At 54.2% G+C, this 23,241-nt stretch overlaps 39 non-coding genes across 39 annotated transcripts; all 39 read left to right on the top strand.

The window, feature by feature from the left end:
* Window positions 1–364: 364 nt before the first annotated feature.
* On the top strand, window positions 365–446 carry Trnal-uag (transfer RNA leucine (anticodon UAG)). Its single transcript has one exon. It is a non-coding gene; the product is annotated as a tRNA-Leu (tRNA).
* A 445-nt stretch (window positions 447–891) lies between these two features.
* Trnae-cuc (transfer RNA glutamic acid (anticodon CUC)) lies at window positions 892–963 on the top strand. The gene has a single exon. It is a non-coding gene; the product is annotated as a tRNA-Glu (tRNA).
* Window positions 964–1,337: 374 nt separating this feature from the next.
* Window positions 1,338–1,409, top strand: Trnah-gug (transfer RNA histidin (anticodon GUG)). Its single transcript has one exon. It is a non-coding gene; the product is annotated as a tRNA-His (tRNA).
* A 747-nt stretch (window positions 1,410–2,156) lies between these two features.
* Window positions 2,157–2,238, top strand: Trnal-uag (transfer RNA leucine (anticodon UAG)). The gene has a single exon. It is a non-coding gene; the product is annotated as a tRNA-Leu (tRNA).
* Window positions 2,239–2,683: 445 nt separating this feature from the next.
* On the top strand, window positions 2,684–2,755 carry Trnae-cuc (transfer RNA glutamic acid (anticodon CUC)). Its single transcript has one exon. It is a non-coding gene; the product is annotated as a tRNA-Glu (tRNA).
* Window positions 2,756–3,129: 374 nt separating this feature from the next.
* Trnah-gug (transfer RNA histidin (anticodon GUG)) lies at window positions 3,130–3,201 on the top strand. The gene has a single exon. It is a non-coding gene; the product is annotated as a tRNA-His (tRNA).
* A 747-nt stretch (window positions 3,202–3,948) lies between these two features.
* On the top strand, window positions 3,949–4,030 carry Trnal-uag (transfer RNA leucine (anticodon UAG)). Its single transcript has one exon. It is a non-coding gene; the product is annotated as a tRNA-Leu (tRNA).
* Window positions 4,031–4,470: 440 nt separating this feature from the next.
* Trnae-cuc (transfer RNA glutamic acid (anticodon CUC)) lies at window positions 4,471–4,542 on the top strand. The gene has a single exon. It is a non-coding gene; the product is annotated as a tRNA-Glu (tRNA).
* A 374-nt stretch (window positions 4,543–4,916) lies between these two features.
* On the top strand, window positions 4,917–4,988 carry Trnah-gug (transfer RNA histidin (anticodon GUG)). Its single transcript has one exon. It is a non-coding gene; the product is annotated as a tRNA-His (tRNA).
* Window positions 4,989–5,735: 747 nt separating this feature from the next.
* Trnal-uag (transfer RNA leucine (anticodon UAG)) lies at window positions 5,736–5,817 on the top strand. The gene has a single exon. It is a non-coding gene; the product is annotated as a tRNA-Leu (tRNA).
* Window positions 5,818–6,262: 445 nt separating this feature from the next.
* Trnae-cuc (transfer RNA glutamic acid (anticodon CUC)) lies at window positions 6,263–6,334 on the top strand. Its single transcript has one exon. It is a non-coding gene; the product is annotated as a tRNA-Glu (tRNA).
* A 374-nt stretch (window positions 6,335–6,708) lies between these two features.
* On the top strand, window positions 6,709–6,780 carry Trnah-gug (transfer RNA histidin (anticodon GUG)). The gene has a single exon. It is a non-coding gene; the product is annotated as a tRNA-His (tRNA).
* Window positions 6,781–7,527: 747 nt separating this feature from the next.
* Window positions 7,528–7,609, top strand: Trnal-uag (transfer RNA leucine (anticodon UAG)). Its single transcript has one exon. It is a non-coding gene; the product is annotated as a tRNA-Leu (tRNA).
* Window positions 7,610–8,054: 445 nt separating this feature from the next.
* Window positions 8,055–8,126, top strand: Trnae-cuc (transfer RNA glutamic acid (anticodon CUC)). The gene has a single exon. It is a non-coding gene; the product is annotated as a tRNA-Glu (tRNA).
* Window positions 8,127–8,500: 374 nt separating this feature from the next.
* Window positions 8,501–8,572, top strand: Trnah-gug (transfer RNA histidin (anticodon GUG)). The gene has a single exon. It is a non-coding gene; the product is annotated as a tRNA-His (tRNA).
* A 747-nt stretch (window positions 8,573–9,319) lies between these two features.
* On the top strand, window positions 9,320–9,401 carry Trnal-uag (transfer RNA leucine (anticodon UAG)). Its single transcript has one exon. It is a non-coding gene; the product is annotated as a tRNA-Leu (tRNA).
* A 445-nt stretch (window positions 9,402–9,846) lies between these two features.
* Window positions 9,847–9,918, top strand: Trnae-cuc (transfer RNA glutamic acid (anticodon CUC)). Its single transcript has one exon. It is a non-coding gene; the product is annotated as a tRNA-Glu (tRNA).
* Window positions 9,919–10,292: 374 nt separating this feature from the next.
* Trnah-gug (transfer RNA histidin (anticodon GUG)) lies at window positions 10,293–10,364 on the top strand. The gene has a single exon. It is a non-coding gene; the product is annotated as a tRNA-His (tRNA).
* A 747-nt stretch (window positions 10,365–11,111) lies between these two features.
* Trnal-uag (transfer RNA leucine (anticodon UAG)) lies at window positions 11,112–11,193 on the top strand. The gene has a single exon. It is a non-coding gene; the product is annotated as a tRNA-Leu (tRNA).
* A 445-nt stretch (window positions 11,194–11,638) lies between these two features.
* On the top strand, window positions 11,639–11,710 carry Trnae-cuc (transfer RNA glutamic acid (anticodon CUC)). The gene has a single exon. It is a non-coding gene; the product is annotated as a tRNA-Glu (tRNA).
* Window positions 11,711–12,084: 374 nt separating this feature from the next.
* Window positions 12,085–12,156, top strand: Trnah-gug (transfer RNA histidin (anticodon GUG)). Its single transcript has one exon. It is a non-coding gene; the product is annotated as a tRNA-His (tRNA).
* Window positions 12,157–12,903: 747 nt separating this feature from the next.
* Trnal-uag (transfer RNA leucine (anticodon UAG)) lies at window positions 12,904–12,985 on the top strand. Its single transcript has one exon. It is a non-coding gene; the product is annotated as a tRNA-Leu (tRNA).
* Window positions 12,986–13,430: 445 nt separating this feature from the next.
* On the top strand, window positions 13,431–13,502 carry Trnae-cuc (transfer RNA glutamic acid (anticodon CUC)). The gene has a single exon. It is a non-coding gene; the product is annotated as a tRNA-Glu (tRNA).
* Window positions 13,503–13,876: 374 nt separating this feature from the next.
* Trnah-gug (transfer RNA histidin (anticodon GUG)) lies at window positions 13,877–13,948 on the top strand. Its single transcript has one exon. It is a non-coding gene; the product is annotated as a tRNA-His (tRNA).
* A 747-nt stretch (window positions 13,949–14,695) lies between these two features.
* Trnal-uag (transfer RNA leucine (anticodon UAG)) lies at window positions 14,696–14,777 on the top strand. The gene has a single exon. It is a non-coding gene; the product is annotated as a tRNA-Leu (tRNA).
* Window positions 14,778–15,222: 445 nt separating this feature from the next.
* Trnae-cuc (transfer RNA glutamic acid (anticodon CUC)) lies at window positions 15,223–15,294 on the top strand. The gene has a single exon. It is a non-coding gene; the product is annotated as a tRNA-Glu (tRNA).
* A 374-nt stretch (window positions 15,295–15,668) lies between these two features.
* Trnah-gug (transfer RNA histidin (anticodon GUG)) lies at window positions 15,669–15,740 on the top strand. The gene has a single exon. It is a non-coding gene; the product is annotated as a tRNA-His (tRNA).
* Window positions 15,741–16,487: 747 nt separating this feature from the next.
* On the top strand, window positions 16,488–16,569 carry Trnal-uag (transfer RNA leucine (anticodon UAG)). The gene has a single exon. It is a non-coding gene; the product is annotated as a tRNA-Leu (tRNA).
* A 445-nt stretch (window positions 16,570–17,014) lies between these two features.
* Trnae-cuc (transfer RNA glutamic acid (anticodon CUC)) lies at window positions 17,015–17,086 on the top strand. The gene has a single exon. It is a non-coding gene; the product is annotated as a tRNA-Glu (tRNA).
* Window positions 17,087–17,460: 374 nt separating this feature from the next.
* Trnah-gug (transfer RNA histidin (anticodon GUG)) lies at window positions 17,461–17,532 on the top strand. Its single transcript has one exon. It is a non-coding gene; the product is annotated as a tRNA-His (tRNA).
* Window positions 17,533–18,279: 747 nt separating this feature from the next.
* Trnal-uag (transfer RNA leucine (anticodon UAG)) lies at window positions 18,280–18,361 on the top strand. The gene has a single exon. It is a non-coding gene; the product is annotated as a tRNA-Leu (tRNA).
* Window positions 18,362–18,806: 445 nt separating this feature from the next.
* On the top strand, window positions 18,807–18,878 carry Trnae-cuc (transfer RNA glutamic acid (anticodon CUC)). The gene has a single exon. It is a non-coding gene; the product is annotated as a tRNA-Glu (tRNA).
* A 374-nt stretch (window positions 18,879–19,252) lies between these two features.
* Trnah-gug (transfer RNA histidin (anticodon GUG)) lies at window positions 19,253–19,324 on the top strand. The gene has a single exon. It is a non-coding gene; the product is annotated as a tRNA-His (tRNA).
* A 747-nt stretch (window positions 19,325–20,071) lies between these two features.
* On the top strand, window positions 20,072–20,153 carry Trnal-uag (transfer RNA leucine (anticodon UAG)). The gene has a single exon. It is a non-coding gene; the product is annotated as a tRNA-Leu (tRNA).
* A 445-nt stretch (window positions 20,154–20,598) lies between these two features.
* On the top strand, window positions 20,599–20,670 carry Trnae-cuc (transfer RNA glutamic acid (anticodon CUC)). The gene has a single exon. It is a non-coding gene; the product is annotated as a tRNA-Glu (tRNA).
* Window positions 20,671–21,044: 374 nt separating this feature from the next.
* On the top strand, window positions 21,045–21,116 carry Trnah-gug (transfer RNA histidin (anticodon GUG)). The gene has a single exon. It is a non-coding gene; the product is annotated as a tRNA-His (tRNA).
* A 748-nt stretch (window positions 21,117–21,864) lies between these two features.
* Trnal-uag (transfer RNA leucine (anticodon UAG)) lies at window positions 21,865–21,946 on the top strand. Its single transcript has one exon. It is a non-coding gene; the product is annotated as a tRNA-Leu (tRNA).
* Window positions 21,947–22,391: 445 nt separating this feature from the next.
* Trnae-cuc (transfer RNA glutamic acid (anticodon CUC)) lies at window positions 22,392–22,463 on the top strand. Its single transcript has one exon. It is a non-coding gene; the product is annotated as a tRNA-Glu (tRNA).
* Window positions 22,464–22,837: 374 nt separating this feature from the next.
* Window positions 22,838–22,909, top strand: Trnah-gug (transfer RNA histidin (anticodon GUG)). The gene has a single exon. It is a non-coding gene; the product is annotated as a tRNA-His (tRNA).
* The last annotated feature ends 332 nt before the right edge of the window (window positions 22,910–23,241 follow it).

The raw sequence follows: 23,241 nt of genomic DNA, 5'->3' as shown, positions 1-23,241 counted from the left end.
GTTAACCTGCCGCTTTTTCTTCAAGTGTAACCTCCTTGAGCTCACATATGTTTGATACATGGAGCATTCTAGCTCCGCCTGACAGTTACAGCTACGATACTTTAGTGGTTACGGAAAGCCCAGGTTCGAAACCTGGTCACGGCACGAAAACGTCTCTTGACGCTGTCTCCTTAACTGCGACAGCTACAGACAAGTGGCGTCGCTGCCATACGGCGGGCACGGCTTTTTCTTGCTGTGGATGGCCTAAAGAGACGCTTCCAGTGGGAGAGCAGTGGAAATACATGGCACGGCGATTGCCAAGATACTTCCATTTCGAAGTGATCTTTGTAGTACAAAGGAAACATTTTGCGGCTGCTGCTCCAACGGTAACGTGGCCGAGCGGTCTAAGGCGCTGGTTTTAGGCACCAGTCTCTTCGGAGGCGTGGGTTCGAATCCCACCGTTGTCACTTTTTACATCTCATTTTTGTGCCGTTGCGGTGTGTTCTCGTGGGGTAGGACGCAGCTCTTGTGACGCGCGTGTTGTGTAGGTAGCGTGGCCGAGCGGTCTAAGGCGCTGGTTTCAGGCACCATTCTCTTCGGAGGCGTGGGCTCCAATCCCACAGCTGCCAAACGTGTAATGTTTCCTGTGTCGAAGGCAGATGCACTCATTGCCCGCAAAGGAAACAGCACAACAAGGCGTGAGCGTCTGCTTGGTGAATTGTCGTAGAACAGTGCGTGGTGCAACGACAGGATTTGTAGGCACCTTTTGCTCTCATCATTGCTGGCGTCCGTCTCCACGAAATGCGTCCGGAGCACGCCGTTCTATAACGCGAGAGAGTGGATTTTTTACAGTTGTCGTCAGTTAACCGTGGGTGGCTACTGCGTTCGCTGGAAAGAGCACTGCCGTCGTTATCCGGTGTGGTCTAGTGGCTAGGATACCTGGCTCTCACCCAGGAGGCCCGGGTTCGATTCCCGGTACCGGAATCGCGCCTTTTTGTTGCTCCTCTTATGCGACTTGTCTCGACTTTGCTCGACTGACGCTACGCTGACGCGTGCACAAAGCTACGTTAAGTACGATTCACGGCAACACCTGACGGCGAGAGAGATGAAGCGTCTATCCACTTGTTATCCAGCCACATACCTGTGGTCAAGAGGCTTGGGGGACTGCAAGACATTGCCACGGAGGTGAATGCAGCTAACCACTGTAGTTAGTGTCCTGACAGCGCAGGCACGTTCATTTGCTCGTATACATGTGATGGAGACCGTGTCTCACACTGCTGTGGCGTCCACCTTGGCCTAGGCTCTGCTGTGTATCGCCACTTGCATTACAGGCAGCTGCTTTCGCGGGCGCGTCCGTGGCCGTGATCGTCTAGTGGTTAGGACATTGCGTTGTGGCCGCAATAACCCAGGTTCGAATCCTGGTCACGGCAATTTTGGAAGTTTTGCCTTGCTGCCGTTGCAATGACGAGTACTCGAAATGACAGTACTCTCTTGACTTTTTCGGTCGTGTTCCGCAGGCCGCAGTTTGCCCTACCACTTCATCCCCAACACGTAATGTCGCCTCCCAGAGCGCAGACGTCCGCTGCTCTCTGTAGTCGAAAAGGGCAGTTGTTTGAAGTGCGATGGATGAGCAGCCAGTCCCAGCAGAACAGGAAGCTGTGGCGTGCACTGTTTGTACAAATGCTAGGAACACTGGCGCACCAAGCAGCGCATGTAGCGTGGCCGAGCGCTTTAAGGCGGTGGTTTCAGGCACCAGTCTCTCTGTAGGCGCGGTTTCGAGTCCCGTAGCTGCCGGGGGCTTTGCTGTGATCGCGTTAACCTGCCGCTTTTTCTTCAAGTGTAACCTCCTTGAGCTCACATATGTTTGATACATGGAGCATTCTAGCTCCGCCTGACAGTTACAGCTACGATACTTTAGTGGTTACGGAAAGCCCAGGTTCGAAACCTGGTCACGGCACGAAAACGTCTCTTGACGCTGTCTCCTTAACTGCGACAGCTACAGACAAGTGGCGTCGCTGCCATACGGCGGGCACGGCTTTTTCTTGCTGTGGATGGCCTAAAGAGACGCTTCCAGTGGGAGAGCAGTGGAAATACATGGCACGGCGATTGCCAAGATACTTCCATTTCGAAGTGATCTTTGTAGTACAAAGGAAACATTTTGCGGCTGCTGCTCCAACGGTAACGTGGCCGAGCGGTCTAAGGCGCTGGTTTTAGGCACCAGTCTCTTCGGAGGCGTGGGTTCGAATCCCACCGTTGTCACTTTTTACATCTCATTTTTGTGCCGTTGCGGTGTGTTCTCGTGGGGTAGGACGCAGCTCTTGTGACGCGCGTGTTGTGTAGGTAGCGTGGCCGAGCGGTCTAAGGCGCTGGTTTCAGGCACCATTCTCTTCGGAGGCGTGGGCTCCAATCCCACAGCTGCCAAACGTGTAATGTTTCCTGTGTCGAAGGCAGATGCACTCATTGCCCGCAAAGGAAACAGCACAACAAGGCGTGAGCGTCTGCTTGGTGAATTGTCGTAGAACAGTGCGTGGTGCAACGACAGGATTTGTAGGCACCTTTTGCTCTCATCATTGCTGGCGTCCGTCTCCACGAAATGCGTCCGGAGCACGCCGTTCTATAACGCGAGAGAGTGGATTTTTTACAGTTGTCGTCAGTTAACCGTGGGTGGCTACTGCGTTCGCTGGAAAGAGCACTGCCGTCGTTATCCGGTGTGGTCTAGTGGCTAGGATACCTGGCTCTCACCCAGGAGGCCCGGGTTCGATTCCCGGTACCGGAATCGCGCCTTTTTGTTGCTCCTCTTATGCGACTTGTCTCTACTTTGCTCGACTGACGCTACGCTGACGCGTGCACAAAGCTACGTTAAGTACGATTCACGGCAACACCTGACGGCGAGAGAGATGAAGCGTCTATCCACTTGTTATCCAGCCACATACCTGTGGTCAAGAGGCTTGGGGGACTGCAAGACATTGCCACGGAGGTGAATGCAGCTAACCACTGTAGTTAGTGTCCTGACAGCGCAGGCACGTTCATTTGCTCGTATACATGTGATGGAGACCGTGTCTCACACTGCTGTGGCGTCCACCTTGGCCTAGGCTCTGCTGTGTATCGCCACTTGCATTACAGGCAGCTGCTTTCGCGGGCGCGTCCGTGGCCGTGATCGTCTAGTGGTTAGGACATTGCGTTGTGGCCGCAATAACCCAGGTTCGAATCCTGGTCACGGCAATTTTGGAAGTTTTGCCTTGCTGCCGTTGCAATGACGAGTACTCGAAATGACAGTACTCTCTTGACTTTTTCGGTCGTGTTCCGCAGGCCGCAGTTTGCCCTACCACTTCATCCCCAACACGTAATGTCGCCTCCCAGAGCGCAGACGTCCGCTGCTCTCTGTAGTCGAAAAGGGCAGTTGTTTGAAGTGCGATGGATGAGCAGCCAGTCCCAGCAGAACAGGAAGCTGTGGCGTGCACTGTTTGTACAAATGCTAGGAACACTGGCGCACCAAGCAGCGCATGTAGCGTGGCCGAGCGCTTTAAGGCGCTGGTTTCAGGCACCAGTCTCTCTGTAGGCGCGGTTTCGAGTCCCGTAGCTGCCGGGGGCTTTGCTGTGATCGCGTTAACCTGCCGCTTTTTCTTCAAGTGTAACCTCCTTGAGCTCACATATGTTTGATACATGGAGCATTCTAGCTCCGCCTGACAGTTACAGCTACGATACTTTAGTGGTTACGGAAAGCCCAGGTTCGAAACCTGGTCACGGCACGAAAACGTCTCTTGACGCTGTCTCCTTAACTGCGACAGCTACAGACAAGTGGCGTCGCTGCCATACGGCGGGCACGGCTTTTTCTTGCTGTGGATGGCCTAAAGAGACGCTTCCAGTGGGAGAGCAGTGGAAATACATGGCACGGCGATTGCCAAGATACTTCCATTTCGAAGTGATCTTTGTAGTACAAAGGAAACATTTTGCGGCTGCTGCTCCAACGGTAACGTGGCCGAGCGGTCTAAGGCGCTGGTTTTAGGCACCAGTCTCTTCGGAGGCGTGGGTTCGAATCCCACCGTTGTCACTTTTTACATCTCATTTTTGTGCCGTTGCGGTGTGTTCTCGTGGGGTAGGACGCAGCTCTTGTGACGCGCGTGTTGTGTAGGTAGCGTGGCCGAGCGGTCTAAGGCGCTGGTTTCAGGCACCATTCTCTTCGGAGGCGTGGGCTCCAATCCCACAGCTGCCAAACGTGTAATGTTTCCTGTGTCGAAGGCAGATGCACTCATTGCCCGCAAAGGAAACAGCACAACAAGGCGTGAGCGTCTGCTTGGTGAATTGTCGTAGAACAGTGCGTGGTGCAACGACAGGATTTGTAGGCACCTTTTGCTCTCATCATTGCTGGGTCTCCACGAAATGCGTCCGGAGCACGCCGTTCTATAACGCGAGAGAGTGGATTTTTTACAGTTGTCGTCAGTTAACCGTGGGTGGCTACTGCGTTCGCTGGAAAGAGCACTGCCGTCGTTATCCGGTGTGGTCTAGTGGCTAGGATACCTGGCTCTCACCCAGGAGGCCCGGGTTCGATTCCCGGTACCGGAATCGCGCCTTTTTGTTGCTCCTCTTATGCGACTTGTCTCGACTTTGCTCGACTGACGCTACGCTGACGCGTGCACAAAGCTACGTTAAGTACGATTCACGGCAACACCTGACGGCGAGAGAGATGAAGCGTCTATCCACTTGTTATCCAGCCACATACCTGTGGTCAAGAGGCTTGGGGGACTGCAAGACATTGCCACGGAGGTGAATGCAGCTAACCACTGTAGTTAGTGTCCTGACAGCGCAGGCACGTTCATTTGCTCGTATACATGTGATGGAGACCGTGTCTCACACTGCTGTGGCGTCCACCTTGGCCTAGGCTCTGCTGTGTATCGCCACTTGCATTACAGGCAGCTGCTTTCGCGGGCGCGTCCGTGGCCGTGATCGTCTAGTGGTTAGGACATTGCGTTGTGGCCGCAATAACCCAGGTTCGAATCCTGGTCACGGCAATTTTGGAAGTTTTGCCTTGCTGCCGTTGCAATGACGAGTACTCGAAATGACAGTACTCTCTTGACTTTTTCGGTCGTGTTCCGCAGGCCGCAGTTTGCCCTACCACTTCATCCCCAACACGTAATGTCGCCTCCCAGAGCGCAGACGTCCGCTGCTCTCTGTAGCCGAAAAGGGCAGTTGTTTGAAGTGCGATGGATGAGCAGCCAGTCCCAGCAGAACAGGAAGCTGTGGCGTGCACTGTTTGTACAAATGCTAGGAACACTGGCGCACCAAGCAGCGCATGTAGCGTGGCCGAGCGCTTTAAGGCGCTGGTTTCAGGCACCAGTCTCTCTGTAGGCGCGGTTTCGAGTCCCGTAGCTGCCGGGGGCTTTGCTGTGATCGCGTTAACCTGCCGCTTTTTCTTCAAGTGTAACCTCCTTGAGCTCACATATGTTTGATACATGGAGCATTCTAGCTCCGCCTGACAGTTACAGCTACGATACTTTAGTGGTTACGGAAAGCCCAGGTTCGAAACCTGGTCACGGCACGAAAACGTCTCTTGACGCTGTCTCCTTAACTGCGACAGCTACAGACAAGTGGCGTCGCTGCCATACGGCGGGCACGGCTTTTTCTTGCTGTGGATGGCCTAAAGAGACGCTTCCAGTGGGAGAGCAGTGGAAATACATGGCACGGCGATTGCCAAGATACTTCCATTTCGAAGTGATCTTTGTAGTACAAAGGAAACATTTTGCGGCTGCTGCTCCAACGGTAACGTGGCCGAGCGGTCTAAGGCGCTGGTTTTAGGCACCAGTCTCTTCGGAGGCGTGGGTTCGAATCCCACCGTTGTCACTTTTTACATCTCATTTTTGTGCCGTTGCGGTGTGTTCTCGTGGGGTAGGACGCAGCTCTTGTGACGCGCGTGTTGTGTAGGTAGCGTGGCCGAGCGGTCTAAGGCGCTGGTTTCAGGCACCATTCTCTTCGGAGGCGTGGGCTCCAATCCCACAGCTGCCAAACGTGTAATGTTTCCTGTGTCGAAGGCAGATGCACTCATTGCCCGCAAAGGAAACAGCACAACAAGGCGTGAGCGTCTGCTTGGTGAATTGTCGTAGAACAGTGCGTGGTGCAACGACAGGATTTGTAGGCACCTTTTGCTCTCATCATTGCTGGCGTCCGTCTCCACGAAATGCGTCCGGAGCACGCCGTTCTATAACGCGAGAGAGTGGATTTTTTACAGTTGTCGTCAGTTAACCGTGGGTGGCTACTGCGTTCGCTGGAAAGAGCACTGCCGTCGTTATCCGGTGTGGTCTAGTGGCTAGGATACCTGGCTCTCACCCAGGAGGCCCGGGTTCGATTCCCGGTACCGGAATCGCGCCTTTTTGTTGCTCCTCTTATGCGACTTGTCTCGACTTTGCTCGACTGACGCTACGCTGACGCGTGCACAAAGCTACGTTAAGTACGATTCACGGCAACACCTGACGGCGAGAGAGATGAAGCGTCTATCCACTTGTTATCCAGCCACATACCTGTGGTCAAGAGGCTTGGGGGACTGCAAGACATTGCCACGGAGGTGAATGCAGCTAACCACTGTAGTTAGTGTCCTGACAGCGCAGGCACGTTCATTTGCTCGTATACATGTGATGGAGACCGTGTCTCACACTGCTGTGGCGTCCACCTTGGCCTAGGCTCTGCTGTGTATCGCCACTTGCATTACAGGCAGCTGCTTTCGCGGGCGCGTCCGTGGCCGTGATCGTCTAGTGGTTAGGACATTGCGTTGTGGCCGCAATAACCCAGGTTCGAATCCTGGTCACGGCAATTTTGGAAGTTTTGCCTTGCTGCCGTTGCAATGACGAGTACTCGAAATGACAGTACTCTCTTGACTTTTTCGGTCGTGTTCCGCAGGCCGCAGTTTGCCCTACCACTTCATCCCCAACACGTAATGTCGCCTCCCAGAGCGCAGACGTCCGCTGCTCTCTGTAGCCGAAAAGGGCAGTTGTTTGAAGTGCGATGGATGAGCAGCCAGTCCCAGCAGAACAGGAAGCTGTGGCGTGCACTGTTTGTACAAATGCTAGGAACACTGGCGCACCAAGCAGCGCATGTAGCGTGGCCGAGCGCTTTAAGGCGCTGGTTTCAGGCACCAGTCTCTCTGTAGGCGCGGTTTCGAGTCCCGTAGCTGCCGGGGGCTTTGCTGTGATCGCGTTAACCTGCCGCTTTTTCTTCAAGTGTAACCTCCTTGAGCTCACATATGTTTGATACATGGAGCATTCTAGCTCCGCCTGACAGTTACAGCTACGATACTTTAGTGGTTACGGAAAGCCCAGGTTCGAAACCTGGTCACGGCACGAAAACGTCTCTTGACGCTGTCTCCTTAACTGCGACAGCTACAGACAAGTGGCGTCGCTGCCATACGGCGGGCACGGCTTTTTCTTGCTGTGGATGGCCTAAAGAGACGCTTCCAGTGGGAGAGCAGTGGAAATACATGGCACGGCGATTGCCAAGATACTTCCATTTCGAAGTGATCTTTGTAGTACAAAGGAAACATTTTGCGGCTGCTGCTCCAACGGTAACGTGGCCGAGCGGTCTAAGGCGCTGGTTTTAGGCACCAGTCTCTTCGGAGGCGTGGGTTCGAATCCCACCGTTGTCACTTTTTACATCTCATTTTTGTGCCGTTGCGGTGTGTTCTCGTGGGGTAGGACGCAGCTCTTGTGACGCGCGTGTTGTGTAGGTAGCGTGGCCGAGCGGTCTAAGGCGCTGGTTTCAGGCACCATTCTCTTCGGAGGCGTGGGCTCCAATCCCACAGCTGCCAAACGTGTAATGTTTCCTGTGTCGAAGGCAGATGCACTCATTGCCCGCAAAGGAAACAGCACAACAAGGCGTGAGCGTCTGCTTGGTGAATTGTCGTAGAACAGTGCGTGGTGCAACGACAGGATTTGTAGGCACCTTTTGCTCTCATCATTGCTGGCGTCCGTCTCCACGAAATGCGTCCGGAGCACGCCGTTCTATAACGCGAGAGAGTGGATTTTTTACAGTTGTCGTCAGTTAACCGTGGGTGGCTACTGCGTTCGCTGGAAAGAGCACTGCCGTCGTTATCCGGTGTGGTCTAGTGGCTAGGATACCTGGCTCTCACCCAGGAGGCCCGGGTTCGATTCCCGGTACCGGAATCGCGCCTTTTTGTTGCTCCTCTTATGCGACTTGTCTCGACTTTGCTCGACTGACGCTACGCTGACGCGTGCACAAAGCTACGTTAAGTACGATTCACGGCAACACCTGACGGCGAGAGAGATGAAGCGTCTATCCACTTGTTATCCAGCCACATACCTGTGGTCAAGAGGCTTGGGGGACTGCAAGACATTGCCACGGAGGTGAATGCAGCTAACCACTGTAGTTAGTGTCCTGACAGCGCAGGCACGTTCATTTGCTCGTATACATGTGATGGAGACCGTGTCTCACACTGCTGTGGCGTCCACCTTGGCCTAGGCTCTGCTGTGTATCGCCACTTGCATTACAGGCAGCTGCTTTCGCGGGCGCGTCCGTGGCCGTGATCGTCTAGTGGTTAGGACATTGCGTTGTGGCCGCAATAACCCAGGTTCGAATCCTGGTCACGGCAATTTTGGAAGTTTTGCCTTGCTGCCGTTGCAATGACGAGTACTCGAAATGACAGTACTCTCTTGACTTTTTCGGTCGTGTTCCGCAGGCCGCAGTTTGCCCTACCACTTCATCCCCAACACGTAATGTCGCCTCCCAGAGCGCAGACGTCCGCTGCTCTCTGTAGTCGAAAAGGGCAGTTGTTTGAAGTGCGATGGATGAGCAGCCAGTCCCAGCAGAACAGGAAGCTGTGGCGTGCACTGTTTGTACAAATGCTAGGAACACTGGCGCACCAAGCAGCGCATGTAGCGTGGCCGAGCGCTTTAAGGCGCTGGTTTCAGGCACCAGTCTCTCTGTAGGCGCGGTTTCGAGTCCCGTAGCTGCCGGGGGCTTTGCTGTGATCGCGTTAACCTGCCGCTTTTTCTTCAAGTGTAACCTCCTTGAGCTCACATATGTTTGATACATGGAGCATTCTAGCTCCGCCTGACAGTTACAGCTACGATACTTTAGTGGTTACGGAAAGCCCAGGTTCGAAACCTGGTCACGGCACGAAAACGTCTCTTGACGCTGTCTCCTTAACTGCGACAGCTACAGACAAGTGGCGTCGCTGCCATACGGCGGGCACGGCTTTTTCTTGCTGTGGATGGCCTAAAGAGACGCTTCCAGTGGGAGAGCAGTGGAAATACATGGCACGGCGATTGCCAAGATACTTCCATTTCGAAGTGATCTTTGTAGTACAAAGGAAACATTTTGCGGCTGCTGCTCCAACGGTAACGTGGCCGAGCGGTCTAAGGCGCTGGTTTTAGGCACCAGTCTCTTCGGAGGCGTGGGTTCGAATCCCACCGTTGTCACTTTTTACATCTCATTTTTGTGCCGTTGCGGTGTGTTCTCGTGGGGTAGGACGCAGCTCTTGTGACGCGCGTGTTGTGTAGGTAGCGTGGCCGAGCGGTCTAAGGCGCTGGTTTCAGGCACCATTCTCTTCGGAGGCGTGGGCTCCAATCCCACAGCTGCCAAACGTGTAATGTTTCCTGTGTCGAAGGCAGATGCACTCATTGCCCGCAAAGGAAACAGCACAACAAGGCGTGAGCGTCTGCTTGGTGAATTGTCGTAGAACAGTGCGTGGTGCAACGACAGGATTTGTAGGCACCTTTTGCTCTCATCATTGCTGGCGTCCGTCTCCACGAAATGCGTCCGGAGCACGCCGTTCTATAACGCGAGAGAGTGGATTTTTTACAGTTGTCGTCAGTTAACCGTGGGTGGCTACTGCGTTCGCTGGAAAGAGCACTGCCGTCGTTATCCGGTGTGGTCTAGTGGCTAGGATACCTGGCTCTCACCCAGGAGGCCCGGGTTCGATTCCCGGTACCGGAATCGCGCCTTTTTGTTGCTCCTCTTATGCGACTTGTCTCTACTTTGCTCGACTGACGCTACGCTGACGCGTGCACAAAGCTACGTTAAGTACGATTCACGGCAACACCTGACGGCGAGAGAGATGAAGCGTCTATCCACTTGTTATCCAGCCACATACCTGTGGTCAAGAGGCTTGGGGGACTGCAAGACATTGCCACGGAGGTGAATGCAGCTAACCACTGTAGTTAGTGTCCTGACAGCGCAGGCACGTTCATTTGCTCGTATACATGTGATGGAGACCGTGTCTCACACTGCTGTGGCGTCCACCTTGGCCTAGGCTCTGCTGTGTATCGCCACTTGCATTACAGGCAGCTGCTTTCGCGGGCGCGTCCGTGGCCGTGATCGTCTAGTGGTTAGGACATTGCGTTGTGGCCGCAATAACCCAGGTTCGAATCCTGGTCACGGCAATTTTGGAAGTTTTGCCTTGCTGCCGTTGCAATGACGAGTACTCGAAATGACAGTACTCTCTTGACTTTTTCGGTCGTGTTCCGCAGGCCGCAGTTTGCCCTACCACTTCATCCCCAACACGTAATGTCGCCTCCCAGAGCGCAGACGTCCGCTGCTCTCTGTAGCCGAAAAGGGCAGTTGTTTGAAGTGCGATGGATGAGCAGCCAGTCCCAGCAGAACAGGAAGCTGTGGCGTGCACTGTTTGTACAAATGCTAGGAACACTGGCGCACCAAGCAGCGCATGTAGCGTGGCCGAGCGCTTTAAGGCGCTGGTTTCAGGCACCAGTCTCTCTGTAGGCGCGGTTTCGAGTCCCGTAGCTGCCGGGGGCTTTGCTGTGATCGCGTTAACCTGCCGCTTTTTCTTCAAGTGTAACCTCCTTGAGCTCACATATGTTTGATACATGGAGCATTCTAGCTCCGCCTGACAGTTACAGCTACGATACTTTAGTGGTTACGGAAAGCCCAGGTTCGAAACCTGGTCACGGCACGAAAACGTCTCTTGACGCTGTCTCCTTAACTGCGACAGCTACAGACAAGTGGCGTCGCTGCCATACGGCGGGCACGGCTTTTTCTTGCTGTGGATGGCCTAAAGAGACGCTTCCAGTGGGAGAGCAGTGGAAATACATGGCACGGCGATTGCCAAGATACTTCCATTTCGAAGTGATCTTTGTAGTACAAAGGAAACATTTTGCGGCTGCTGCTCCAACGGTAACGTGGCCGAGCGGTCTAAGGCGCTGGTTTTAGGCACCAGTCTCTTCGGAGGCGTGGGTTCGAATCCCACCGTTGTCACTTTTTACATCTCATTTTTGTGCCGTTGCGGTGTGTTCTCGTGGGGTAGGACGCAGCTCTTGTGACGCGCGTGTTGTGTAGGTAGCGTGGCCGAGCGGTCTAAGGCGCTGGTTTCAGGCACCATTCTCTTCGGAGGCGTGGGCTCCAATCCCACAGCTGCCAAACGTGTAATGTTTCCTGTGTCGAAGGCAGATGCACTCATTGCCCGCAAAGGAAACAGCACAACAAGGCGTGAGCGTCTGCTTGGTGAATTGTCGTAGAACAGTGCGTGGTGCAACGACAGGATTTGTAGGCACCTTTTGCTCTCATCATTGCTGGCGTCCGTCTCCACGAAATGCGTCCGGAGCACGCCGTTCTATAACGCGAGAGAGTGGATTTTTTACAGTTGTCGTCAGTTAACCGTGGGTGGCTACTGCGTTCGCTGGAAAGAGCACTGCCGTCGTTATCCGGTGTGGTCTAGTGGCTAGGATACCTGGCTCTCACCCAGGAGGCCCGGGTTCGATTCCCGGTACCGGAATCGCGCCTTTTTGTTGCTCCTCTTATGCGACTTGTCTCGACTTTGCTCGACTGACGCTACGCTGACGCGTGCACAAAGCTACGTTAAGTACGATTCACGGCAACACCTGACGGCGAGAGAGATGAAGCGTCTATCCACTTGTTATCCAGCCACATACCTGTGGTCAAGAGGCTTGGGGGACTGCAAGACATTGCCACGGAGGTGAATGCAGCTAACCACTGTAGTTAGTGTCCTGACAGCGCAGGCACGTTCATTTGCTCGTATACATGTGATGGAGACCGTGTCTCACACTGCTGTGGCGTCCACCTTGGCCTAGGCTCTGCTGTGTATCGCCACTTGCATTACAGGCAGCTGCTTTCGCGGGCGCGTCCGTGGCCGTGATCGTCTAGTGGTTAGGACATTGCGTTGTGGCCGCAATAACCCAGGTTCGAATCCTGGTCACGGCAATTTTGGAAGTTTTGCCTTGCTGCCGTTGCAATGACGAGTACTCGAAATGACAGTACTCTCTTGACTTTTTCGGTCGTGTTCCGCAGGCCGCAGTTTGCCCTACCACTTCATCCCCAACACGTAATGTCGCCTCCCAGAGCGCAGACGTCCGCTGCTCTCTGTAGTCGAAAAGGGCAGTTGTTTGAAGTGCGATGGATGAGCAGCCAGTCCCAGCAGAACAGGAAGCTGTGGCGTGCACTGTTTGTACAAATGCTAGGAACACTGGCGCACCAAGCAGCGCATGTAGCGTGGCCGAGCGCTTTAAGGCGCTGGTTTCAGGCACCAGTCTCTCTGTAGGCGCGGTTTCGAGTCCCGTAGCTGCCGGGGGCTTTGCTGTGATCGCGTTAACCTGCCGCTTTTTCTTCAAGTGTAACCTCCTTGAGCTCACATATGTTTGATACATGGAGCATTCTAGCTCCGCCTGACAGTTACAGCTACGATACTTTAGTGGTTACGGAAAGCCCAGGTTCGAAACCTGGTCACGGCACGAAAACGTCTCTTGACGCTGTCTCCTTAACTGCGACAGCTACAGACAAGTGGCGTCGCTGCCATACGGCGGGCACGGCTTTTTCTTGCTGTGGATGGCCTAAAGAGACGCTTCCAGTGGGAGAGCAGTGGAAATACATGGCACGGCGATTGCCAAGATACTTCCATTTCGAAGTGATCTTTGTAGTACAAAGGAAACATTTTGCGGCTGCTGCTCCAACGGTAACGTGGCCGAGCGGTCTAAGGCGCTGGTTTTAGGCACCAGTCTCTTCGGAGGCGTGGGTTCGAATCCCACCGTTGTCACTTTTTACATCTCATTTTTGTGCCGTTGCGGTGTGTTCTCGTGGGGTAGGACGCAGCTCTTGTGACGCGCGTGTTGTGTAGGTAGCGTGGCCGAGCGGTCTAAGGCGCTGGTTTCAGGCACCATTCTCTTCGGAGGCGTGGGCTCCAATCCCACAGCTGCCAAACGTGTAATGTTTCCTGTGTCGAAGGCAGATGCACTCATTGCCCGCAAAGGAAACAGCACAACAAGGCGTGAGCGTCTGCTTGGTGAATTGTCGTAGAACAGTGCGTGGTGCAACGACAGGATTTGTAGGCACCTTTTGCTCTCATCATTGCTGGCGTCCGTCTCCACGAAATGCGTCCGGAGCACGCCGTTCTATAACGCGAGAGAGTGGATTTTTTACAGTTGTCGTCAGTTAACCGTGGGTGGCTACTGCGTTCGCTGGAAAGAGCACTGCCGTCGTTATCCGGTGTGGTCTAGTGGCTAGGATACCTGGCTCTCACCCAGGAGGCCCGGGTTCGATTCCCGGTACCGGAATCGCGCCTTTTTGTTGCTCCTCTTATGCGACTTGTCTCTACTTTGCTCGACTGACGCTACGCTGACGCGTGCACAAAGCTACGTTAAGTACGATTCACGGCAACACCTGACGGCGAGAGAGATGAAGCGTCTATCCACTTGTTATCCAGCCACATACCTGTGGTCAAGAGGCTTGGGGGACTGCAAGACATTGCCACGGAGGTGAATGCAGCTAACCACTGTAGTTAGTGTCCTGACAGCGCAGGCACGTTCATTTGCTCGTATACATGTGATGGAGACCGTGTCTCACACTGCTGTGGCGTCCACCTTGGCCTAGGCTCTGCTGTGTATCGCCACTTGCATTACAGGCAGCTGCTTTCGCGGGCGCGTCCGTGGCCGTGATCGTCTAGTGGTTAGGACATTGCGTTGTGGCCGCAATAACCCAGGTTCGAATCCTGGTCACGGCAATTTTGGAAGTTTTGCCTTGCTGCCGTTGCAATGACGAGTACTCGAAATGACAGTACTCTCTTGACTTTTTCGGTCGTGTTCCGCAGGCCGCAGTTTGCCCTACCACTTCATCCCCAACACGTAATGTCGCCTCCCAGAGCGCAGACGTCCGCTGCTCTCTGTAGTCGAAAAGGGCAGTTGTTTGAAGTGCGATGGATGAGCAGCCAGTCCCAGCAGAACAGGAAGCTGTGGCGTGCACTGTTTGTACAAATGCTAGGAACACTGGCGCACCAAGCAGCGCATGTAGCGTGGCCGAGCGCTTTAAGGCGCTGGTTTCAGGCACCAGTCTCTCTGTAGGCGCGGTTTCGAGTCCCGTAGCTGCCGGGGGCTTTGCTGTGATCGCGTTAACCTGCCGCTTTTTCTTCAAGTGTAACCTCCTTGAGCTCACATATGTTTGATACATGGAGCATTCTAGCTCCGCCTGACAGTTACAGCTACGATACTTTAGTGGTTACGGAAAGCCCAGGTTCGAAACCTGGTCACGGCACGAAAACGTCTCTTGACGCTGTCTCCTTAACTGCGACAGCTACAGACAAGTGGCGTCGCTGCCATACGGCGGGCACGGCTTTTTCTTGCTGTGGATGGCCTAAAGAGACGCTTCCAGTGGGAGAGCAGTGGAAATACATGGCACGGCGATTGCCAAGATACTTCCATTTCGAAGTGATCTTTGTAGTACAAAGGAAACATTTTGCGGCTGCTGCTCCAACGGTAACGTGGCCGAGCGGTCTAAGGCGCTGGTTTTAGGCACCAGTCTCTTCGGAGGCGTGGGTTCGAATCCCACCGTTGTCACTTTTTACATCTCATTTTTGTGCCGTTGCGGTGTGTTCTCGTGGGGTAGGACGCAGCTCTTGTGACGCGCGTGTTGTGTAGGTAGCGTGGCCGAGCGGTCTAAGGCGCTGGTTTCAGGCACCATTCTCTTCGGAGGCGTGGGCTCCAATCCCACAGCTGCCAAACGTGTAATGTTTCCTGTGTCGAAGGCAGATGCACTCATTGCCCGCAAAGGAAACAGCACAACAAGGCGTGAGCGTCTGCTTGGTGAATTGTCGTAGAACAGTGCGTGGTGCAACGACAGGATTTGTAGGCACCTTTTGCTCTCATCATTGCTGGCGTCCGTCTCCACGAAATGCGTCCGGAGCACGCCGTTCTATAACGCGAGAGAGTGGATTTTTTACAGTTGTCGTCAGTTAACCGTGGGTGGCTACTGCGTTCGCTGGAAAGAGCACTGCCGTCGTTATCCGGTGTGGTCTAGTGGCTAGGATACCTGGCTCTCACCCAGGAGGCCCGGGTTCGATTCCCGGTACCGGAATCGCGCCTTTTTGTTGCTCCTCTTATGCGACTTGTCTCGACTTTGCTCGACTGACGCTACGCTGACGCGTGCACAAAGCTACGTTAAGTACGATTCACGGCAACACCTGACGGCGAGAGAGATGAAGCGTCTATCCACTTGTTATCCAGCCACATACCTGTGGTCAAGAGGCTTGGGGGACTGCAAGACATTGCCACGGAGGTGAATGCAGCTAACCACTGTAGTTAGTGTCCTGACAGCGCAGGCACGTTCATTTGCTCGTATACATGTGATGGAGACCGTGTCTCACACTGCTGTGGCGTCCACCTTGGCCTAGGCTCTGCTGTGTATCGCCACTTGCATTACAGGCAGCTGCTTTCGCGGGCGCGTCCGTGGCCGTGATCGTCTAGTGGTTAGGACATTGCGTTGTGGCCGCAATAACCCAGGTTCGAATCCTGGTCACGGCAATTTTGGAAGTTTTGCCTTGCTGCCGTTGCAATGACGAGTACTCGAAATGACAGTACTCTCTTGACTTTTTCGGTCGTGTTCCGCAGGCCGCAGTTTGCCCTACCACTTCATCCCCAACACGTAATGTCGCCTCCCAGAGCGCAGACGTCCGCTGCTCTCTGTAGCCGAAAAGGGCAGTTGTTTGAAGTGCGATGGATGAGCAGCCAGTCCCAGCAGAACAGGAAGCTGTGGCGTGCACTGTTTGTACAAATGCTAGGAACACTGGCGCACCAAGCAGCGCATGTAGCGTGGCCGAGCGCTTTAAGGCGCTGGTTTCAGGCACCAGTCTCTCTGTAGGCGCGGTTTCGAGTCCCGTAGCTGCCGGGGGCTTTGCTGTGATCGCGTTAACCTGCCGCTTTTTCTTCAAGTGTAACCTCCTTGAGCTCACATATGTTTGATACATGGAGCATTCTAGCTCCGCCTGACAGTTACAGCTACGATACTTTAGTGGTTACGGAAAGCCCAGGTTCGAAACCTGGTCACGGCACGAAAACGTCTCTTGACGCTGTCTCCTTAACTGCGACAGCTACAGACAAGTGGCGTCGCTGCCATACGGCGGGCACGGCTTTTTCTTGCTGTGGATGGCCTAAAGAGACGCTTCCAGTGGGAGAGCAGTGGAAATACATGGCACGGCGATTGCCAAGATACTTCCATTTCGAAGTGATCTTTGTAGTACAAAGGAAACATTTTGCGGCTGCTGCTCCAACGGTAACGTGGCCGAGCGGTCTAAGGCGCTGGTTTTAGGCACCAGTCTCTTCGGAGGCGTGGGTTCGAATCCCACCGTTGTCACTTTTTACATCTCATTTTTGTGCCGTTGCGGTGTGTTCTCGTGGGGTAGGACGCAGCTCTTGTGACGCGCGTGTTGTGTAGGTAGCGTGGCCGAGCGGTCTAAGGCGCTGGTTTCAGGCACCATTCTCTTCGGAGGCGTGGGCTCCAATCCCACAGCTGCCAAACGTGTAATGTTTCCTGTGTCGAAGGCAGATGCACTCATTGCCCGCAAAGGAAACAGCACAACAAGGCGTGAGCGTCTGCTTGGTGAATTGTCGTAGAACAGTGCGTGGTGCAACGACAGGATTTGTAGGCACCTTTTGCTCTCATCATTGCTGGCGTCCGTCTCCACGAAATGCGTCCGGAGCACGCCGTTCTATAACGCGAGAGAGTGGATTTTTTACAGTTGTCGTCAGTTAACCGTGGGTGGCTACTGCGTTCGCTGGAAAGAGCACTGCCGTCGTTATCCGGTGTGGTCTAGTGGCTAGGATACCTGGCTCTCACCCAGGAGGCCCGGGTTCGATTCCCGGTACCGGAATCGCGCCTTTTTGTTGCTCCTCTTATGCGACTTGTCTCGACTTTGCTCGACTGACGCTACGCTGACGCGTGCACAAAGCTACGTTAAGTACGATTCACGGCAACACCTGACGGCGAGAGAGATGAAGCGTCTATCCACTTGTTATCCAGCCACATACCTGTGGTCAAGAGGCTTGGGGGACTGCAAGACATTGCCACGGAGGTGAATGCAGCTAACCACTGTAGTTAGTGTCCTGACAGCGCAGGCACGTTCATTTGCTCGTATACATGTGATGGAGACCGTGTCTCACACTGCTGTGGCGTCCACCTTGGCCTAGGCTCTGCTGTGTATCGCCACTTGCATTACAGGCAGCTGCTTTCGCGGGCGCGTCCGTGGCCGTGATCGTCTAGTGGTTAGGACATTGCGTTGTGGCCGCAATAACCCAGGTTCGAATCCTGGTCACGGCAATTTTGGAAGTTTTGCCTTGCTGCCGTTGCAATGACGAGTACTCGAAATGACAGTACTCTCTTGACTTTTTCGGTCGTGTTCCGCAGGCCGCAGTTTGCCCTACCACTTCATCCCCAACACGTAATGTCGCCTCCCAGAGCGCAGACGTCCGCTGCTCTCTGTAGCCGAAAAGGGCAGTTGTTTGAAGTGCGATGGATGAGCAGCCAGTCCCAGCAGAACAGGAAGCTGTGGCGTGCACTGTTTGTACAAATGCTAGGAACACTGGCGCACCAAGCAGCGCATGTAGCGTGGCCGAGCGCTTTAAGGCGCTGGTTTCAGGCACCAGTCTCTCTGTAGGCGCGGTTTCGAGTCCCGTAGCTGCCGGGGGCTTTGCTGTGATCGCGTTAACCTGCCGCTTTTTCTTCAAGTGTAACCTCCTTGAGCTCACATATGTTTGATACATGGAGCATTCTAGCTCCGCCTGACAGTTACAGCTACGATACTTTAGTGGTTACGGAAAGCCCAGGTTCGAAACCTGGTCACGGCACGAAAACGTCTCTTGACGCTGTCTCCTTAACTGCGACAGCTACAGACAAGTGGCGTCGCTGCCATACGGCGGGCACGGCTTTTTCTTGCTGTGGATGGCCTAAAGAGACGCTTCCAGTGGGAGAGCAGTGGAAATACATGGCACGGCGATTGCCAAGATACTTCCATTTCGAAGTGATCTTTGTAGTACAAAGGAAACATTTTGCGGCTGCTGCTCCAACGGTAACGTGGCCGAGCGGTCTAAGGCGCTGGTTTTAGGCACCAGTCTCTTCGGAGGCGTGGGTTCGAATCCCACCGTTGTCACTTTTTACATCTCATTTTTGTGCCGTTGCGGTGTGTTCTCGTGGGGTAGGACGCAGCTCTTGTGACGCGCGTGTTGTGTAGGTAGCGTGGCCGAGCGGTCTAAGGCGCTGGTTTCAGGCACCATTCTCTTCGGAGGCGTGGGCTCCAATCCCACAGCTGCCAAACGTGTAATGTTTCCTGTGTCGAAGGCAGATGCACTCATTGCCCGCAAAGGAAACAGCACAACAAGGCGTGAGCGTCTGCTTGGTGAATTGTCGTAGAACAGTGCGTGGTGCAACGACAGGATTTGTAGGCACCTTTTGCTCTCATCATTGCTGGCGTCCGTCTCCACGAAATGCGTCCGGAGCACGCCGTTCTATAACGCGAGAGAGTGGATTTTTTACAGTTGTCGTCAGTTAACCGTGGGTGGCTACTGCGTTCGCTGGAAAGAGCACTGCCGTCGTTATCCGGTGTGGTCTAGTGGCTAGGATACCTGGCTCTCACCCAGGAGGCCCGGGTTCGATTCCCGGTACCGGAATCGCGCCTTTTTGTTGCTCCTCTTATGCGACTTGTCTCGACTTTGCTCGACTGACGCTACGCTGACGCGTGCACAAAGCTACGTTAAGTACGATTCACGGCAACACCTGACGGCGAGAGAGATGAAGCGTCTATCCACTTGTTATCCAGCCACATACCTGTGGTCAAGAGGCTTGGGGGACTGCAAGACATTGCCACGGAGGTGAATGCAGCTAACCACTGTAGTTAGTGTCCTGACAGCGCAGGCACGTTCATTTGCTCGTATACATGTGATGGAGACCGTGTCTCACACTGCTGTGGCGTCCACCTTGGCCTAGGCTCTGCTGTGTATCGCCACTTGCATTACAGGCAGCTGCTTTCGCGGGCGCGTCCGTGGCCGTGATCGTCTAGTGGTTAGGACATTGCGTTGTGGCCGCAATAACCCAGGTTCGAATCCTGGTCACGGCAATTTTGGAAGTTTTGCCTTGCTGCCGTTGCAATGACGAGTACTCGAAATGACAGTACTCTCTTGACTTTTTCGGTCGTGTTCCGCAGGCCGCAGTTTGCCCTACCACTTCATCCCCAACACGTAATGTCGCCTCCCAGAGCGCAGACGTCCGCTGCTCTCTGTAGTCGAAAAGGGCAGTTGTTTGAAGTGCGATGGATGAGCAGCCAGTCCCAGCAGAACAGGAAGCTGTGGCGTGCACTGTTTGTACAAATGCTAGGAACACTGGCGCACCAAGCAGCGCATGTAGCGTGGCCGAGCGCTTTAAGGCGCTGGTTTCAGGCACCAGTCTCTCTGTAGGCGCGGTTTCGAGTCCCGTAGCTGCCGGGGGCTTTGCTGTGATCGCGTTAACCTGCCGCTTTTTCTTCAAGTGTAACCTCCTTGAGCTCACATATGTTTGATACATGGAGCATTCTAGCTCCGCCTGACAGTTACAGCTACGATACTTTAGTGGTTACGGAAAGCCCAGGTTCGAAACCTGGTCACGGCACGAAAACGTCTCTTGACGCTGTCTCCTTAACTGCGACAGCTACAGACAAGTGGCGTCGCTGCCATACGGCGGGCACGGCTTTTTCTTGCTGTGGATGGCCTAAAGAGACGCTTCCAGTGGGAGAGCAGTGGAAATACATGGCACGGCGATTGCCAAGATACTTCCATTTCGAAGTGATCTTTGTAGTACAAAGGAAACATTTTGCGGCTGCTGCTCCAACGGTAACGTGGCCGAGCGGTCTAAGGCGCTGGTTTTAGGCACCAGTCTCTTCGGAGGCGTGGGTTCGAATCCCACCGTTGTCACTTTTTACATCTCATTTTTGTGCCGTTGCGGTGTGTTCTCGTGGGGTAGGACGCAGCTCTTGTGACGCGCGTGTTGTGTAGGTAGCGTGGCCGAGCGGTCTAAGGCGCTGGTTTCAGGCACCATTCTCTTCGGAGGCGTGGGCTCCAATCCCACAGCTGCCAAACGTGTAATGTTTCCTGTGTCGAAGGCAGATGCACTCATTGCCCGCAAAGGAAACAGCACAACAAGGCGTGAGCGTCTGCTTGGTGAATTGTCGTAGAACAGTGCGTGGTGCAACGACAGGATTTGTAGGCACCTTTTGCTCTCATCATTGCTGGCGTCCGTCTCCACGAAATGCGTCCGGAGCACGCCGTTCTATAACGCGAGAGAGTGGATTTTTTACAGTTGTCGTCAGTTAACCGTGGGTGGCTACTGCGTTCGCTGGAAAGAGCACTGCCGTCGTTATCCGGTGTGGTCTAGTGGCTAGGATACCTGGCTCTCACCCAGGAGGCCCGGGTTCGATTCCCGGTACCGGAATCGCGCCTTTTTGTTGCTCCTCTTATGCGACTTGTCTCGACTTTGCTCGACTGACGCTACGCTGACGCGTGCACAAAGCTACGTTAAGTACGATTCACGGCAACACCTGACGGCGAGAGAGATGAAGCGTCTATCCACTTGTTATCCAGCCACATACCTGTGGTCAAGAGGCTTGGGGGACTGCAAGACATTGCCACGGAGGTGAATGCAGCTAACCACTGTAGTTAGTGTCCTGACAGCGCAGGCACGTTCATTTGCTCGTATACATGTGATGGAGACCGTGTCTCACACTGCTGTGGCGTCCACCTTGGCCTAGGCTCTGCTGTGTATCGCCACTTGCATTACAGGCAGCTGCTTTCGCGGGCGCGTCCGTGGCCGTGATCGTCTAGTGGTTAGGACATTGCGTTGTGGCCGCAATAACCCAGGTTCGAATCCTGGTCACGGCAATTTTGGAAGTTTTGCCTTGCTGCCGTTGCAATGACGAGTACTCGAAATGACAGTACTCTCTTGACTTTTTCGGTCGTGTTCCGCAGGCCGCAGTTTGCCCTACCACTTCATCCCCAACACGTAATGTCGCCTCCCAGAGCGCAGACGTCCGCTGCTCTCTGTAGTCGAAAAGGGCAGTTGTTTGAAGTGCGATGGATGAGCAGCCAGTCCCAGCAGAACAGGAAGCTGTGGCGTGCACTGTTTGTACAAATGCTAGGAACACTGGCGCACCAAGCAGCGCATGTAGCGTGGCCGAGCGCTTTAAGGCGCTGGTTTCAGGCACCAGTCTCTCTGTAGGCGCGGTTTCGATTCCCGTAGCTGCCGGGGGCTTTGCTGTGATCGCGTTAACCTGCCGCTTTTTTCTTCAAGTGTAACCTCCTTGAGCTCACATATGTTTGATACATGGAGCATTCTAGCTCCGCCTGACAGTTACAGCTACGATACTTTAGTGGTTACGGAAAGCCCAGGTTCGAAACCTGGTCACGGCACGAAAACGTCTCTTGACGCTGTCTCCTTAACTGCGACAGCTACAGACAAGTGGCGTCGCTGCCATACGGCGGGCACGGCTTTTTCTTGCTGTGGATGGCCTAAAGAGACGCTTCCAGTGGGAGAGCAGTGGAAATACATGGCACGGCGATTGCCAAGATACTTCCATTTCGAAGTGATCTTTGTAGTACAAAGGAAACATTTTGCGGCTGCTGCTCCAACGGTAACGTGGCCGAGCGGTCTAAGGCGCTGGTTTTAGGCACCAGTCTCTTCGGAGGCGTGGGTTCGAATCCCACCGTTGTCACTTTTTACATCTCATTTTTGTGCCGTTGCGGTGTGTTCTCGTGGGGTAGGACGCAGCTCTTGTGACGCGCGTGTTGTGTAGGTAGCGTGGCCGAGCGGTCTAAGGCGCTGGTTTCAGGCACCATTCTCTTCGGAGGCGTGGGTTCCAATCCCACAGCTGCCAAACGTGTAATGTTTCCTGTGTCGAAGGCAGATGCACTCATTGCCCGCAAATCAAACAGCACAACAAGGCGTGAGCGTCTGCTTGGTGAATTGTCGTAGAACAGTGCGTGGTGCAACGACAGGATTTGTAGGCACCTTTTGCTCTCATCATTGCTGGCGTCCGTCTCCACGAAATGCGTCCGGAGCACGCCGTTCTATAACGCGAGAGAGTGGATTTTTTACAGTTGTCGTCAGTTAACCGTGGGTGGCTACTGCGTTCGCTGGAAAGAGCACTGCCGTCGTTATCCGGTGTGGTCTAGTGGCTAGGATACCTGGCTCTCACCCAGGAGGCCCGGGTTCGATTCCCGGTACCGGAATCGCGCCTTTTTGTTGCTCCTCTTATGCGACTTGTCTCGACTTTGCTCGACTGACGCTACGCTGACGCGTGCACAAAGCTACGTTAAGTACGATTCACGGCAACACCTGACGGCGAGAGAGATGAAGCGTCTATCCACTTGTTATCCAGCCACATACCTGTGGTCAAGAGGCTTGGGGGACTGCAAGACATTGCCACGGAGGTGAATGCAGCTAACCACTGTAGTTAGTGTCCTGACAGCGCAGGCACGTTCATTTGCTCGTATACATGTGATGGAGACCGTGTCTCACACTGCTGTGGCGTCCACCTTGGCCTAGGCTCTGGTGTGTATCGCCACTTGCATTACAGGCAGCTGCTTTCGCGGGCGCGTCCGTGGCCGTGATCGTCTAGTGGTTAGGACATTGCGTTGTGGCCGCAATAACCCAGGTTCGAATCCTGGTCACGGCAATTTTGGAAGTTTTGCCTTGCTGCCGTTGCAATGACGAGTACTCGAAATGACAGTACTCTCTTGACTTTTTCGGTCGTGTTCCGCAGGCCGCAGTTTGCCCTACCACTTCATCCCCAACACGTAATGTCGCCTCCCAGAGCGCAGACGTCCGCTGCTCTCTGTAGTCGAAAAGGGCAGTTGTTTGAAGTGCGATGGATGAGCAGCCAGTCCCAGCAGAACAGGAAGCTGTGGCGTGCACTGTTTGTACAAATGCTAGGAACACTGGCGCACCAAGCAGCGCATGTAGCGTGGCCGAGCGCTTTAAGGCGCTGGTTTCAGGCACCAGTCTCTC

The sequence above is a fragment of the Schistocerca serialis genome, unplaced genomic scaffold (assembly GCF_023864345.2).
Source record: "Schistocerca serialis cubense isolate TAMUIC-IGC-003099 unplaced genomic scaffold, iqSchSeri2.2 HiC_scaffold_1124, whole genome shotgun sequence".
NCBI classification, from domain to species: Eukaryota; Metazoa; Arthropoda; class Insecta; order Orthoptera; family Acrididae; genus Schistocerca; species Schistocerca serialis.
The sequence above is the reverse complement of the archived record's forward strand: the minus strand, read 5'-3'. Positions and strand labels throughout refer to the sequence as shown.